A 14,755-nucleotide genomic window follows, 5' to 3' on the forward strand; every position below is an offset into this window, starting at 1 on the left:
ACCTGGGTGAATGCAGCATCGGCCTCCCGCTGGCTCTAGCACCGAGAACTAAGTGACCTAACACCGTTGATCGATCAGTTCTGAGCAGAGAGCTGGTGACTGTCAGTCACCAGTTCTCTGCTCTGCCCCCCTGAGCTCTCTGAAGCACTTGTCTGTGGAGAGGGCGTGAGTGGCTGCACTGGGTGCTGGTCGAGGCATGTGGGCGGACCTTAACCACTTAAGCCCCGGACCATTTTGTTGCTAAATGCCCAGGCCAGGTTTTGCGATTCGGCACTGCGTCGCTTTAACAGACAATTGCGCGGTCGTGCGACGTGGCTCCCAAACAAAATTGGCGTCCTTTTTTCCCCACAAATAGAGCTTTCTTTTGGTGGTATTTGATCACCTCTGCGGTTTTTATTTTTTGCGCTATAAACAAAAATAGAGCGACAATTTTGTAAAAAATGCAATATTTTTTACTTTTTGCTATAATAAATATCCCCCAAAAATATATCTAAAAAAATGTTTTTTCCTCAGTTTAGGCCGATACGTATTCTTCTACCTATTTTTGGTAAAAAATATCGCAATAAGCGTTTATCGATTGGTTTGCGCAAAATTTATAGCGTTTACAAAATAGGGGATAGTTTTATTGCATTTTTATTAATAATTTTTTTTTTACTACTAATGGCGGCGATCAGCGATTTTTTTCGTGACTGCAACATTATGGCGGACCCTTCGGACAATTTTGACACATTTTTGGGACCATTGTCATTTTCACAGCAAAAAATGCATTTAAATTGCATTGTTTATTGTGAATTTGTGAATTTGCAGTTTGGGAGTTAACCACAGGGGGTGCTGTAGGAGTTAGGGTTCACCTAGTGTGTGTTTACAACTGTAGGGGGGTGTGGCTGCAGGACTGACGTCATCGATCGAGTCTCCCTATAAAAGGGATCACACGATCGATGCAGCCGCCACAGTGAAGCACGGGGAAGCCGTGTTTACATACGGCTCTCCCCGTTCTTCAGCTCCGGGGAGCGATCGCGACGGAGCGGCTATAAAAGAATAGCCGCGCCGTCGTCCCGGATCGCTCCCCGCGGGTATCCGACCGCCGCATGTAGCGGGGGGGTCCTGATCGGACCCCCGACCCGCGGAAAGGCGGGGAAGTACATGTACGCCCATATGCCTGTACGTGCCATTCTGTGGACGTACATGTACATGCGGCGGTCGGCAACCGGTTAAAGTTATACTAAAGGTTCGATTTTTTTTTTTAGATAACAAACATATCATACTTACCTCCGCTGTGCAGCTCGTTTTGCACAGAGTGGCCCCGATCTACGTTTTCTGGGGTCCCTCAGCAGCTGTCTCGGCTCCTCCCTGCATCAGATAACCCCCTCTGGGAAGCACTTTCCCAAGGGGGTTACCTTGCGGATGCACCCCCGAGTCCAGCATTTGCGTCCATAGACACAAATGCCGGACTCGGCCCTGCCCCCCGGCGCCGGCGTCATTGGATTTGATTGACAGCAGCGTGAACCAATGGCTGCGCTGCTATAAATCTATCCAATGAAGAGCCGAGAAGACCAGGCCAAGATACAACGCATTCTCGATGCAGGACTTTTGAGGGCTCAGGTAAGTAAAGCGGGGGGCTGGAGGGCCGGTAATTATCAGATGTTTTTTCACCTTAAGGCATAGGATGCGTTAAGGTGAAAAAACGGGAAGGTTTACAACCCCTTTTGCCACGTACACACGATCAGAAATTCCGACAAGAAAACCATGGATTTTTTTCCGACAGAATTTTGGCTCGAACTTGTGTTGCATACACACAGTCACACAAAATTCCGACCATCAAGAACGCGGTGACGTACAACACTACGACGAGCCGGGAAAAATGAAGTTCAATGATTCCAAGCATGCGTCTAATTGACCCGCACCACCAACCCCTCCCCCCCCCCCCCCGGGCTGAGGGTCCAAGCACTTACCCTATCTATGGCGGGCAGCGCCTCACCTGGGCAACAGGTGGCAGGCATCACTTGCGATTTCCCTGCTCTCCTCCATGAGCATCACGGCAGCTTCTGTCTCCTCCCTCCTCCTCGGTGGCCAATTGAAAAATGGGTCTCAGACATACAATGGCCTACAATGCAGAAAAGAGGGATTGGCTTAAAACCAGGGGCGGACTGACCATTGAGTCACTCGGGCACTGCCCGAGGGCCCCATGCCACTAGGGTGCCCCATCAGGGTTGCTAGGCTCAGTAAAACCAGGGACAGTATGTCAAAATCTATGTTTTTTTTTTTTTTACATCTGTCCCTGATATGTCCGAAACCGACATGCTTTTGATGTGAAAATCCCGAGATTTTAGCGGCCCCGCCTCTGCACTGCCTCCTGGCGTGGTGGTCATCTGTAAGCACAGGGGCCCCATACTCTTCTATTGCCCGGGGGCCCCATGAGTTGTCTGTCCGCCCCTGCTTAAAACACTTGGTTGCATTATTTTTCTGATGTATTTTAATGTAGAGTGAATGCCTTGACAATTGGAGAGTAATAATAAGAATGCTTTTCAGCTATGTGTGCAACTACAGGAGTTCTTTTTTTATGAGTATCATATACAGTACTTACAGCTGCACCTACATTATATTCAGGTCACAGAAATCCATTAAAGGTCCTATCTATCTTCTAGACTATGCAAGTATTGCAAATCATATTCACATTGGTTGCATTACTTACAGATATTGATGACATTACTTAAAATTTACCTGAGCTATTGATCGTTGGCTTTTAGAGGTCCAACCGTCTTGCAGAATTTTTCAATTAGCTGTCACCATTTATTTAGAGGAGACTGTTTCCTCTTTGTCATAAGTGATCGTCCAAGTGGACAAGTACAAAATATGACAACCAGGGCCATTTGAAGGAATTTGGGGGCCCTAAGCAAAATGTACTACGACATTTGTTTTCAAGTTGAAAAGCGGTGGGGGTGCTGCTGAGTTTTTCCCAGTTGAGAAGCAGGGGGGGTTAATTCAAGTTGAGAAACAACTTTGTAAGATGAGAAGGGGGGGGGGGGTTAGGCGGCTACTGGAGATAACTTCTTCGTGCAGCGAGCGAGTTAAAAGGGAGGGGCCCCAAACCAGAACGGGGCCCCAAGCAATTGCTTGGCTTGCCTGTCCTGTTGCCAGAGGCGTATCTAGTGAAAATAGCGCCTATGGCAAGCACTGAAACTGCGCCCCTGTCAAAACATTTGAAACCCACCTTTCAGATAACCTTAACAAAAAAAACAGCCAACAAAACTAGTGATATTTATCATCCCTTGTGATACCTTGGGTAGTGACCTATCCTCTGTATGGAGAAATCTGGGGTTTATTAGACCCCTGATCCCTCCTCTGCCCTCCAAGGCATATTGGCTGCTTTCTTAGCTGATATCAGGCAGGTAAATGCAGAACCGATACTGGAAGTGATGAACTCTTCATCACTTAAGGCCTAAGTTTTCACAGAGGAGAGGGAGAAACTGATGTTCCTCCTTCTTTGTGCGCTGCCAATCCGACCAGATGGAATGGAAGAGCCTGGCAGAACAGGGAAGGCTGTGGCTGAACGCAGCAGGGATAGCGCTGCCATTGTCCATTAGCAAAGGTGCTGAAAAGGAGATCCTGCCTATGCTCGGGAGGAGGGAAGAAGTGAACCCTCAGACCCTGGTAAGTGCCTTGCTGCCCAGCCACTCAACAGCGCCCCCTTCATATGGCGCCCATGGCACTTGCCATGGCTGCCATACCCTAGATACGCCACTGCCTGTTGCAACGGGCCTGATGACAACCCAAGAAGTCTTTCTTTATTCTGGAGAAGAGACCCAATAAATATATTACTTCTAATTGTCTGTTCTGATCAAAAGGATTGTCCTGGGGGTACGTCGTCTCCGGGGCTTATAGTGTGGCTTTGATAATACGTTTTGTGCCACAATACTTTTGCTGAATGCGGCCTTTCCTCAGACGTGATAAATGAGCCAATATATTGGAAAATGCAGTACACACATCCTTCCCTCGGAACAGCTGTGACCAAGAAGAAAGCGGGACCAAAGCCCAATTCTGGAGCGTCTGAGTAATAGCAGCATCTTTCTGGTAACTAATGCACTATGTTTTTTTAATGCTCTGGAAACCATTACAAATAATTGAGTGTTACTTAAAGGCAAATCCAAGCTTTAACTTCTATAAAATTCTGTCCTGTAACCAAAATCAAATGTCTGGCTTTAGGTGGGCATGCAAACAGATGTGGTGCGAATTGATGCGATTTCACAGTGCGATTTGTGTTTGGATAGGTGCAAATTTAATGGAATTTCTGAGGGGACTGGGGCATAGCTGGAGATTAAATTTTGCACGCCACTCGCACAGGACACTTTTTTTTACCGTATCTAAATCAAACCACATCAATGTGAACTGCCTTCATAGAAAATAATGTATTTTCAGGTGACATGTAATTGTAATAATTTCAGATCGGATTAGATTTGCATCATCGTGAACCAGCCCATAAAGATCAATAATGAATGAATAAATGATACTAAAAGTGATGTATAAACTAGTGATCAAATGCCAAAAAATTACAAAAATTCATTATGACAAAAAATATATACAAGAAATTAACAAATAAAAAACTGAAAAATTGGATTGGATTCAGGTCTGGACTTTGACTTGGCCATTCTAACACCTGGATATGTTTATTTGTGAACCATTCCATTGTAGATTTTGCTTTATGTTTTGGATCATTGTCTTGTTGGAAGACAAATCTCCGTCCCAGTCTCAGGTCTTTTGCAGACTCCATCAGGTTTTCTTCCAGAATGGTCCTGTATTTGGCTCCATCCTTCTTACCATCAATTTTAACCATCTTCCCTGTCCCTGCTGAAGAAAAGCAGGCCCAAACCATGATGCTGCAACCACCATGTTTCACAGTGGGGATGGTGTGTTCAGGGTGATGAGCTGTGTTGCTTTTACGCCAAACATAACGTTTTGCATTGTTGCCAAAAAGTTGGATTTTGGTTTCATCTGACCAGAGCACCTTCTTCCACATGTTTGGTGTGTCTCCCAGGTGGCCTGTGGCAAACTTTAAACGACACTTTTTATGGATATCTTTAAGAAATGGCTTTCTTCTTGCCACTCTTCCATAAAGGCCAGATTTGTGCAGTATACAGGGACTGATTGTTGTCCTATGGACAGAGTCTCCCACCTCAGCTGTAGATCTCTACAGTTCATCCAGAGTGATCATGGGCCTCTTGGCTGCATCTCTGATCAGTCTTCTCCTTGTATGAGCTGAAAGTTTAGAGGGACGGCCAGGTCTTCGTAGATTTGCAGTGGTCTGATACTCCTTCCATTTCAATATTATCGCTTGCACAGTGCTCCTTGGGATGTTTAAAGCTTGGGAAATCTTTTTGTATCCAAATCCATCTTTAAACTTCTCCACAACAGTATCTCGGACCTGCCTGGTGTGTTCCTTGTTCTTCATGATGCTCTCTGCGTTTTAAACGGACCTCTGAGACTATCACTGTGCAGGTGCATTTATACGGAGACTTGATTACACACAGGTGGATTTTATTTATCATCATTAGTCATTTAGGTCAACATTGGATCATTCAGAGATCCACACTGAACTTCTGGAGAGAGTTTGCTGCACTGAAAGTAAAGGGGCTGAATCATTTTGCACGCCCAATTTTTCAGTTTTTTATTTGTTAAAAAAGTTTGAAATATCCAATAAATTTCGTTCCACTTCATGATTGTGTCCCACTTGTTGTTGATTCTTCAAAAAAAATTACAGTTTTATATCTTTATGTTTGAAGCCTGAAATGTGGCAAAAGGTCGCAAAGTTCAAGGGGGGCGAATACTTTCGCAAGGCACTGTATATATATATATATATATATATATATATATATATACAGTATATAAAATGTATGCGACGGGTGCACATTAACATACTGAAAACTGGTTTGCTTGTTCATTCTGGCAAGAAATCAGTTCAGTAAATGCCTAGGAATGATACACTTGCCATTTAAGGTCAAATTTAACGAGGTGCATATTAAAGTTAATTGGAAAATTAGCAATCCAACTTGCTGAAGATCCGGGCTTACTTGGGAATTAGCTTAATCACCTCTTAGGCTTGTATATTGTGTTTATTCTCCCAGGTTGAGTGTGACGAGCCAACCCCTGCAATTACATTTCATAGAACGTGTAAATATTGTTTTGCAGTAAGTATACCTAATCAATTAGCCACTGTTCTCTGTTTCCTCTGGCCTGGATTGGATGGCACGCAACAGTAAGATTTTGCAGAATTTGTCTATTAGTTGGTTAAACAAAACCAGAGGGCATTCAGAGGTGAGCCATCTATGGCTGTGCTAGAGGAAGTGATGTGAGGTTCAGCATCAGCGCCAGCCAAACCACTACCATGCAGTTTAGTGCAGCGAGATTTGTAAAAGTAGCACAGGATATGTAAAGCTTCTTCGTTTTTTTTTTTGTTTTTTTTTAAATAAAAAACATGTCATACATGCCTCCCTTTGTGCAGTTGGTTTTGCACAGAGTGGCCCCGATCCTCCACTTCTGGGGTCCCTTAGCGGTGTTCCTGGCTTCTCCTCTTCTTGAGTGCCCCGTTGGAGAGAAGCTTTACCTCGGGGCACTTGTGCAGGTGCTCTCCCGTGTCCTCCTGCTGCGTCCATTGACACAGACAGCAGGACTCGGCCCCACCCCCTGGGTCCTGCGTCATTGGATTTGATTGACAGTAGAGGGAGCCAAAAGCTGCGCTGCTATCAATCTATCCAATCAGGACCCGAGACACAGACTGGAGCTGGTGTGCTCGTCCCCGGTGCTGGAAGGAGTAAAAGGAGGGCTCTGGGGGGCTGCTGCATCACAAAATGTTTTTCACTTTAATGCATAGAGGTGTGAAACCTCGAGGGTTTACAACCCCTTTAATTTTTGCATGTTCCCATGCATTTCAAAACTGGGATGCTTAGGAACGTGCAAAAACACATGCCTTCTATGTCTATAGGTTAAAGGGATGAGAAGTAATACCTTATTCCTCACTCCCTCCTTCTATGCTTCCACTCTTGTAAAGCCCCCTCCCTAAGGCGCTCCCTGCTGTATGCTCCACATATACAGTGTAGGGTTAATAGTCTTGCATTGTACGTGATGACGCTGAGGGACTACTCACCACACTGGGTGAAAAGAGTAGGGGACTCTGGAATGAGGGAAAAAAGCACTTTCACACTAATGCAGTGCAGTTTTTCTGCAGCATACCCATTGTTTTTGTGTGTTACCTACTCTTTGTCATAGACTTCTATCAGATTGCGCATTTTTGGTACGTTTTCTGAAAGAGCACCAAAGGTCCTGCATGTAAAACTGCACTGGATCAGTGTGAAAGGGCCTCTTTCTTGACCCCTTAGACCTAATGAGCATATAATCCTTGCAGTGCAGGGGGGCACACTATAAGGCCCTGTACACATGAACAGTCCAAACTGATGAAAACGGACTGAAGTTCAGTGAAAACACAACGACGTGCAGAGAAAAACGAAGTTCAATGCTTCCAAGCATGCGTCGACTTGATTCTGAGCATGCCCAGGTTTGGAACCGATGCTTTTGCGTACTAACCATCGGTTTTGACCTATCGGTTAGGCGTCCATCAGTTCAATTTTAAAGCAAGTTCTAAATTTTTGGACCGAAAGGATAACGGACTGATGGGGCCCACACACGGTCAATTTGGACCGATGAAACTGAACTTCAGTTCGTTCTCATCGGTTTAGACTGATCGTGTGTACAAGGCCTAAGAGTAATTTTTCCTTGTAGGCAGTGTTGGGTTTCAAATCATTCCCATAACTCTTTATTGCCAATGTTAATTTCAAAGATTGACCTAGGAATTGCTTATTTAAACCCCCTTATTTTCCCATGGTGATATGCCTTTTGCCTGAAGCGCCGTGTTCCTTCATAGCTAGCTAAATTATTTAGCATTTCTAGGTATGGAGGAGCATATGACCTTCTACCCAGTGCTTGGGCCTAGCAATTGGCTGCAGCACCGTCAGATGACCTCCCCACTCCTGCAAGGTTACCAAAGCAGCCGATTAGTGCCGGTTGGTGTGATGGAGCGCAGTTAGGGTAAGTGTTGGGAACGGGGGATGCACTTTGTGTCTATTTTAGTCATGATTGACCTGGGTATGGAAAAAGACGTGTTAATCATGTACTGTGGAATAGTTTTTATTTGGTTTTCAAAAGATAATAAGCTCAAATTCGCCCATGCAGGGGGACAACACAATTACACAGACTGTTAGTCGGATTAGTAATAGCAACAGATGATCAATTATATACAGTAACCATTTAAGATCATGGACCAACCACAAGTTCATTATTCAATAAGTCCCCCAAGGCCAGATATCTTGGCATAAAATAAGCCAAAGAAAATAAAATAACTAATAACTAGAAAGAAAAAAAAGAAGAAGGGAGAGCGGGAGGGATTCACCCCTACGGACCTGGGGCGACTGCAGGCATCACATTATGAGTAACCTAAAGTAGTTGGATGTAGGGAGCAGTTAATCCAAGGTTCTCAAATTTTAAGGTATTTTGGAGTAAGTCCTTTAAAATACTGGACTGGTTTTTCATTTACCATTAAGACCGTTAAGCCCTGTACACACGATCGGATATCTGATGGAATCTAATCCGATGGATTTTTTCGTCAGATTTCCGATGAAGCATCAGTCTTGCCTACACCATCAGTCAAAAATCCGACCGTGTCCAACGCGGTGATGTAAAACACTATGACGTGCTGAGAAAAATGAAGTTCAATGCTTCCGAGCATGCGTCGACTTGATTCTGAGCATGCGAGGATTTTTGACCGATGGACTTCCACACAAACGATCGTTTTTTTCTATCGTTTTTTTTATCCATAGGAACATTTTAAAACACGTTCTATTTTTTTTCACCGATGGAAAACAAACCGATGGGCCCCACACACAATCGGTTTGTCCGATGAAAACGGTCCATCGGTCTGTTTTCATCAGACAAACCGATCGTGTGTACAGGGGCTTAATATTACTCCTTGAAACCAGACTGATGGTTTCTTCCATGCATGAGCAATGGTCCATTTAGCAGATAGGAATAAGTGAGGTGCTAATTTTTGTTGGCATGTGAAAAGGCCAGGGATAAGGAAGGGTGGTAGAGCCAATGTAGCATCTTCACAGCTTGTCAAATGAAATGCAGTACTGTGTGTAACAGACCAAATAACCTGGGCCAAAAGCCAATCAGTGGTGGACAAGACCACTAGATATACAGTACATGCCCATGTTGGATACTATTCCTAACACTATTATCACTGCACGATGGATTTGCATAGGCTAACTGGGCTGGAACCCAGTGCCAACGCAAAGGTACTTTTTTATGCGGATTCAAGGGTTGCAATATTAAAAGAGCTTTTTACTGCATTTAACCATGGCCTACTCCATGCCTTCAGATTGTTCTGATTAGCTGTCATGGATATGCAATCAAGTCTGGCAGCTTACCTGATCTCCATGTGTTCATTAGAGGCCTGACCCTCCTTCTGACTGTCTTTTATCACCTTCCTCCCTGTATTGCTCCACCCTAGGCCGTCCCAGGAAGCCTATATTAACCACTGCACTGCTTTGCTGTTCAACCGTGTTGTTAGCTTTAGTTCCTGTCTGCAGTGTGCTGCGATTATCTTCCTGTGTACCGTTTTTGGCTCGTCCCTGACTTCTCCTGTTTGCCTGTGATCCTGACCTTTTGCCTGTCCCTCGGTTACCCTTGTCTGCCTGTTGCCCTGATCTCGGCTTACCCATCACTACCGCTTGTCCTGCTTGCTGCTTCCCCTCTCTCCCTGCGGAGCGTGACCTAGGAGATCCCAGGGGTCGCGACCTAGATCCAGCTGCGGCGAAGACCATCCTCACCACTAGAGGCTCTGGTGAACACAAAGCTGGGTCTTAGACTCTGCGCCCTGGGCGATCTTGGGTTCACGCTTCCTCTCTAATCGCAGCAGTTGGCCATAGGGTTCACTACCCTGTGGTGCATCCCTGACCCCAACGGGGTGCACTTGTCACCTGGCCAAAGGTGACCTGACAGTGGTTAAGTTATGTTCCCACTGTGTCATGCATGAGAGGGGTGCTGAATGCTCTTGATTGTTCAGGGAAGTATATAGGGCTGAGATGAGGCCTGGGAACGTATGTTCAAAGCTCGTCTTACGATAAGAGTTCATCGAAGTACGACGGAGAGACATTATCCAGTGTCGAAGTTGGAAGTACTGATAGAATTCTGAAGAGGGAGCTTTGTCGTTTTCCTGGAGAGTAGCCCATGATGGAAAGGTTCACCATCAGTAGGAGCAGAAGAAAAGAGTACATGAGGTTACCAGAATACCGGATTGAATCAAATGTTTTCAAGCTATGTGGCATGAGGGGGCTCAGTGCAGGTGGGCATAATTTATGTGGTAGCAAGGTACAATATTTACGGGAATCGAGTCACAGTAGGTACTTCCAGAAGTACCCGAAATAAAGTATCAGAAGTTGCGTGTAGCATAGATAGCTCCAAGATTTGGGCAGCTAAATAACCCTGGCACATTTATTAGCCCAAATAAATTGAAGAATTCTATCTTGTAAAAGGCGTAAATAAAAGGGGGGAACTCGGATTGTCAAGGGGAATTGGCTATTTTTTTTTAAATCGAAGCTGTACTTACCTTTTTAGAGAGCGATCTTCTCCGCCGCTTCCGGGTATGGGCTGCGGGACTGGTCGTTCCTATTTTGATTGACAGTCTTCCGACGGTCGCATCCATCGCGTCACGATTTTCCGAAAGTAGCCGATTGTCGGTGCGCAGGCGCAGTATAGAGCCGCAACCGACGTTCGGCTTCTTTCGGCTACTCGTGATGCGATGGATGCGACCGTCGGAAGCCTGTCGGAAGCCTGTCAATCAAAATAGGAACGCCCAGTCCCGAAGACCCATACCCGGAAGCGGCGGAGAAGATCGCTCTCTAAAACGGTAAGTACAGCTTCGATTTTAAAACAACTAGCCGATTCCCCTAGACAAAATGAGCCTCAATCGAAGGGTAAAAATTGTTTTATGGGTGAACTCCCGCTTTAAGGAAAAATTTAAGTATTGCCATGATTGCATTAGGGAAGTCAGTAAGCTTAGGAGAGGATATTAATTGGCTGCAAATAGAGATGAATATGAAGAGGTCAACTTGATCCCCAGATAATCCAGGGGCGAAGTTGTTCAATGACAGGGGAAAAGTGATTGAAGCTGCAAAACTAGGTCAGTCGAGAGAGAGAGACGTTCAATTCGAAATGACCTTGTATATGATGCAGAGGGAAAAAAAACTATTTAAAGGGACCCATTTGGGAAAATTAATTCTGGAAAAAAAGAATGCTCTTCAAAAGAAGAGAGGGAATACTTACTCTGACCTCCACAGAAACACAGCAGTGATGTAAAATTCAGATGGAGGAACTACTGAGCGACGCAATGGTCACAGGAGATTGACGCTCCTGGAAGTGTCAGTTAGTCAGTAAACTTCAATTTAGTATTCTTTAATGTTTGGCAGTCTGATCAGTAGGACAGGATTATGAGGGAGTATACAGTGCCTTGAAAAAGTATTCATACCCCTTGAAATGTTCCACATTTTGTCATGTTACAGCCAAAAACGTAAATGTATTTTATGTGATAGACCAACACAAAGTGGCAAATTGTGAAGTGGAAGGAAAATTATTATAGTTTGCAGGCTTTCCAATGATAGATGTTTTTTCCGGCAAAATACTTTCAAGTAACATTAAAGCGGAGCTCCGCCCAAACTGCTATCATTAAAGCGGAGCTCCGCCCAAACTGCTATCATTAAAGCGGAGCTCCGCCCAAACTGCTATCATTAAAGCGGAGCTCCGCCCAAACTGCTATCATTAAAGCGGAGCTCCGCCCAAACTGCTATCGTTAAAGCGGAGCTCCGCCCAAACTGCTATCATTAAAGCGGAGCTCCGCCCAAACTGCTATCATTAAAGCGGAGCTCCGCCCAAACTGCTATCTTTAAAGAGGAGCTCCGCCCAAACTGCTATCGTTAAAGCGGAGCTCTGCCTAAACTGCTATCTTTAAAGCGGAGCTCCGCCCAAACTGCTATCATTAAAGCGGAGCTCCGCTTGTCTGCTATCACCTCCCCCCCGCCCTCCGGTGTCACATTTGGCACCTTGTGAGGGGAAGCGGGTACCTGGTTTTGACAGGTACCTGCTTCCACATCCTGCTGAGTTCCCTGCGGCAAACTCAGCCGGAAGTTCAGCCCCTGCCACAGCCGGCCCATTGAGAAAGCGCGGCGTGATTCATGCTTGCACAGTAGCAAACTGGCTGAGAAGCCGCAAGGCTTCACTGACAGTTTCCCTTGCCCTAGATGGCGGAGCCAGCACCTGAGAGCTAATTCAAGAATTGGCAAGCTGCCAAGAGCCTGAGCCAGTTGCTCCTGCCCACTCCAGTGAGCGCAGGGGAGGGGGGGGGAGAACAGTTTCTGTAAAAAAAATCTGGAAATAAGTTTTCTCCTTCAATTACGGGCACTGATATAGCGGCACTGATGGGCACCGATGAGGTGGCACTGATAGGCACAGATGAGGTAGGTATCACTGATGGGCACTGATAGGCGGCACTGATGGGCACTGATAGGTGGCACTGATAGGCGGCGCTGGTATGTGGCACTGATGGGCACTCATAGGCGGCAGTGATGGGCACTCATAGGCTGCACTGGGCACTCATAGGCAGCACTGGCGGGCACTCATAGGCGTCACTGATGGGCACTCATGGGCGGCACTTATGGGTGGCACTGATGGGTGGCACAGATGGGCACTGATAGGTGGGCACTGGGCATGAATGGGTACTGAGAGGTGGCACTGATGAACACTGAGGGGTGGCACTGATGGACACTGAGGGGTGGCACTGATGGCATTGCTGGGCATCACTTTTTTATCCCATATTATGCCAGTCAGTGCCCATGTTGCCAGTCAGTGCCCATTTGTGGGCACTGATTGGCATCTATTGTTCTCTTTTTTTTCTTGTTTTTATATTGTTGCCCCCTTCCCTGGTGGGCATCCGAGGGGGGGGGGCTGCGCTGATAAACAATCAGCGCGAACCCCCCTGTCAGGAGAGCCGCCGATCGGCTGTCCTCTACTCGTGTCTGTCAGACGCGAGTGAGGAAGAGCCGATCAACGGCTCTTCCTGTTTACATCGTGTTCAGCCGTGATTGGACACGACTGATCACGTGGTAAAGAGCCTCCACCGAGATCTGAGATGCAGGGTGTCAGACTGACAGGGCGCACCTTCCTAAATTAACAGGACTAATCTGTGTACCACATGAGAACACAGTAAAAACCGTCGTCACCCCACAACAGGAAATGCCTGAACAAGAATAATTGTGGCAGGATCACAAGGTATTGTTTCATGAAACCAGCAAAACTCAACATCTTAAAAACACATTTTGAAATGACATTAACCACTTAAGGACCGCCTAACGACGATATACGTCGGCAGAATGACAGCGGTGGGCGCTGTCATCGATTGTGTGTTCCCTAATATAGGGACGCACAATCAATGACGTCAGACCTACAGCCACACTCCCCTACAGTTGTAAACACACTTCAGGGAACACCTAACCCCTTCAGCGCCCCCTTGTGGTTAACTCTCAAACTGCAACTGTCATTTTCACAATAAACAATGGCCGGGATTCAAAGAGAATTGCGCTTTTTTTGCGGAGGCGCAGGGCAACGGTTTTGCCCTGCGCTCCCGCAAATTTGCTCCGCTGCCCTCGATTCACGGAGCAGTAGCTCCGTAAATTGCGAGGGCGCGCCGGCAAAATTGCCCGGCGCTAGAGCACGCAATTTAAATGATCCCGTAGGGGGCGGGAATCATTTAAATTAGGCGCGCAGAGCGTAGAGCGCATGCTCCGTCGAGAAACTTTCCCGACGTGCATTGCGGCAAATGACGTCGCAAGGACGTCATTTGCTTCAGAGTGAACGTGAATGGCGTCCAGCGCCATTCACGAATCACTTACGCAAACGACGTAACATTCAAATATCGCGACGCGGGAACGACGGGTATCCTTTAGCATTGGCTGCCCCTACTATTAGAAGGGGCAGCCTTACGCTAAACACGCCGTACAGAAAAGACGTAACTTGCGTTAGCAGGTTTCGCGCAACATTGTGAATCGGTGTTAGTATGCAATTTGCATACTATACACTGAGCACAATGGGAGCGCCCCCTAGCGGGCATTGCAAGAATGCAGCCTAAAAGAGCCTTATGCCACGCAGATTTTAGGCTGCAGTCGGCGTTACAATGTTCCTGAATCAGGAGCATTCGTAACGCCGGAGCAAGTAAGCAATTGCGCTGTGTAACCTATGGTTACACAGGCGCAATTGCTACTTGAATCAGGGCCAATGCATTTTAAATACATTTTTTGCTGTGAAAATGACAATGGTCCCAAAAATGTGTCAAAATTGTCCGAAGTGTCCGCCATAATGTCGCAGTCACGAAAAAAATCGCTGATCGCCGCCATTAGTAGTACAAAAAAAATAATTAATAAAAATGCAATAAAACTATCCCCTATTTTGTAAACGCTATAAATTTTGCGCAAACCAATCGATAAATGCTTATTGCGATTTTTTTTACCAAAAATAGGTAGAAGAATACGTATTGGCCTAAACTGAGGAAAAAGAAAAAATGTTATATGTTTTTGGGGGATATTTATTATAGCAAAAAGTAAAAAATATTGCATTTTTTTCAAAATTGTCGCTCTATTTTTGTTTATAGTGCAAAAAATAA

The 14,755-nt window shown here is 45.8% G+C and overlaps 1 protein-coding gene across 1 annotated transcript in view; it reads left to right on the forward strand.

Annotated features, from left to right (window-relative positions):
* RAB26 (RAB26, member RAS oncogene family) overlaps window positions 1–14,755 on the forward strand; it is a 273,302-nt gene that overhangs the window by 189,971 nt on the left and 68,576 nt on the right. The window lies entirely within an intron of this gene.

This window comes from Rana temporaria, chromosome 6 (genome assembly GCF_905171775.1).
Source record: "Rana temporaria chromosome 6, aRanTem1.1, whole genome shotgun sequence".
In the NCBI taxonomy this organism is placed as follows: Eukaryota; Metazoa; Chordata; class Amphibia; order Anura; family Ranidae; genus Rana; species Rana temporaria.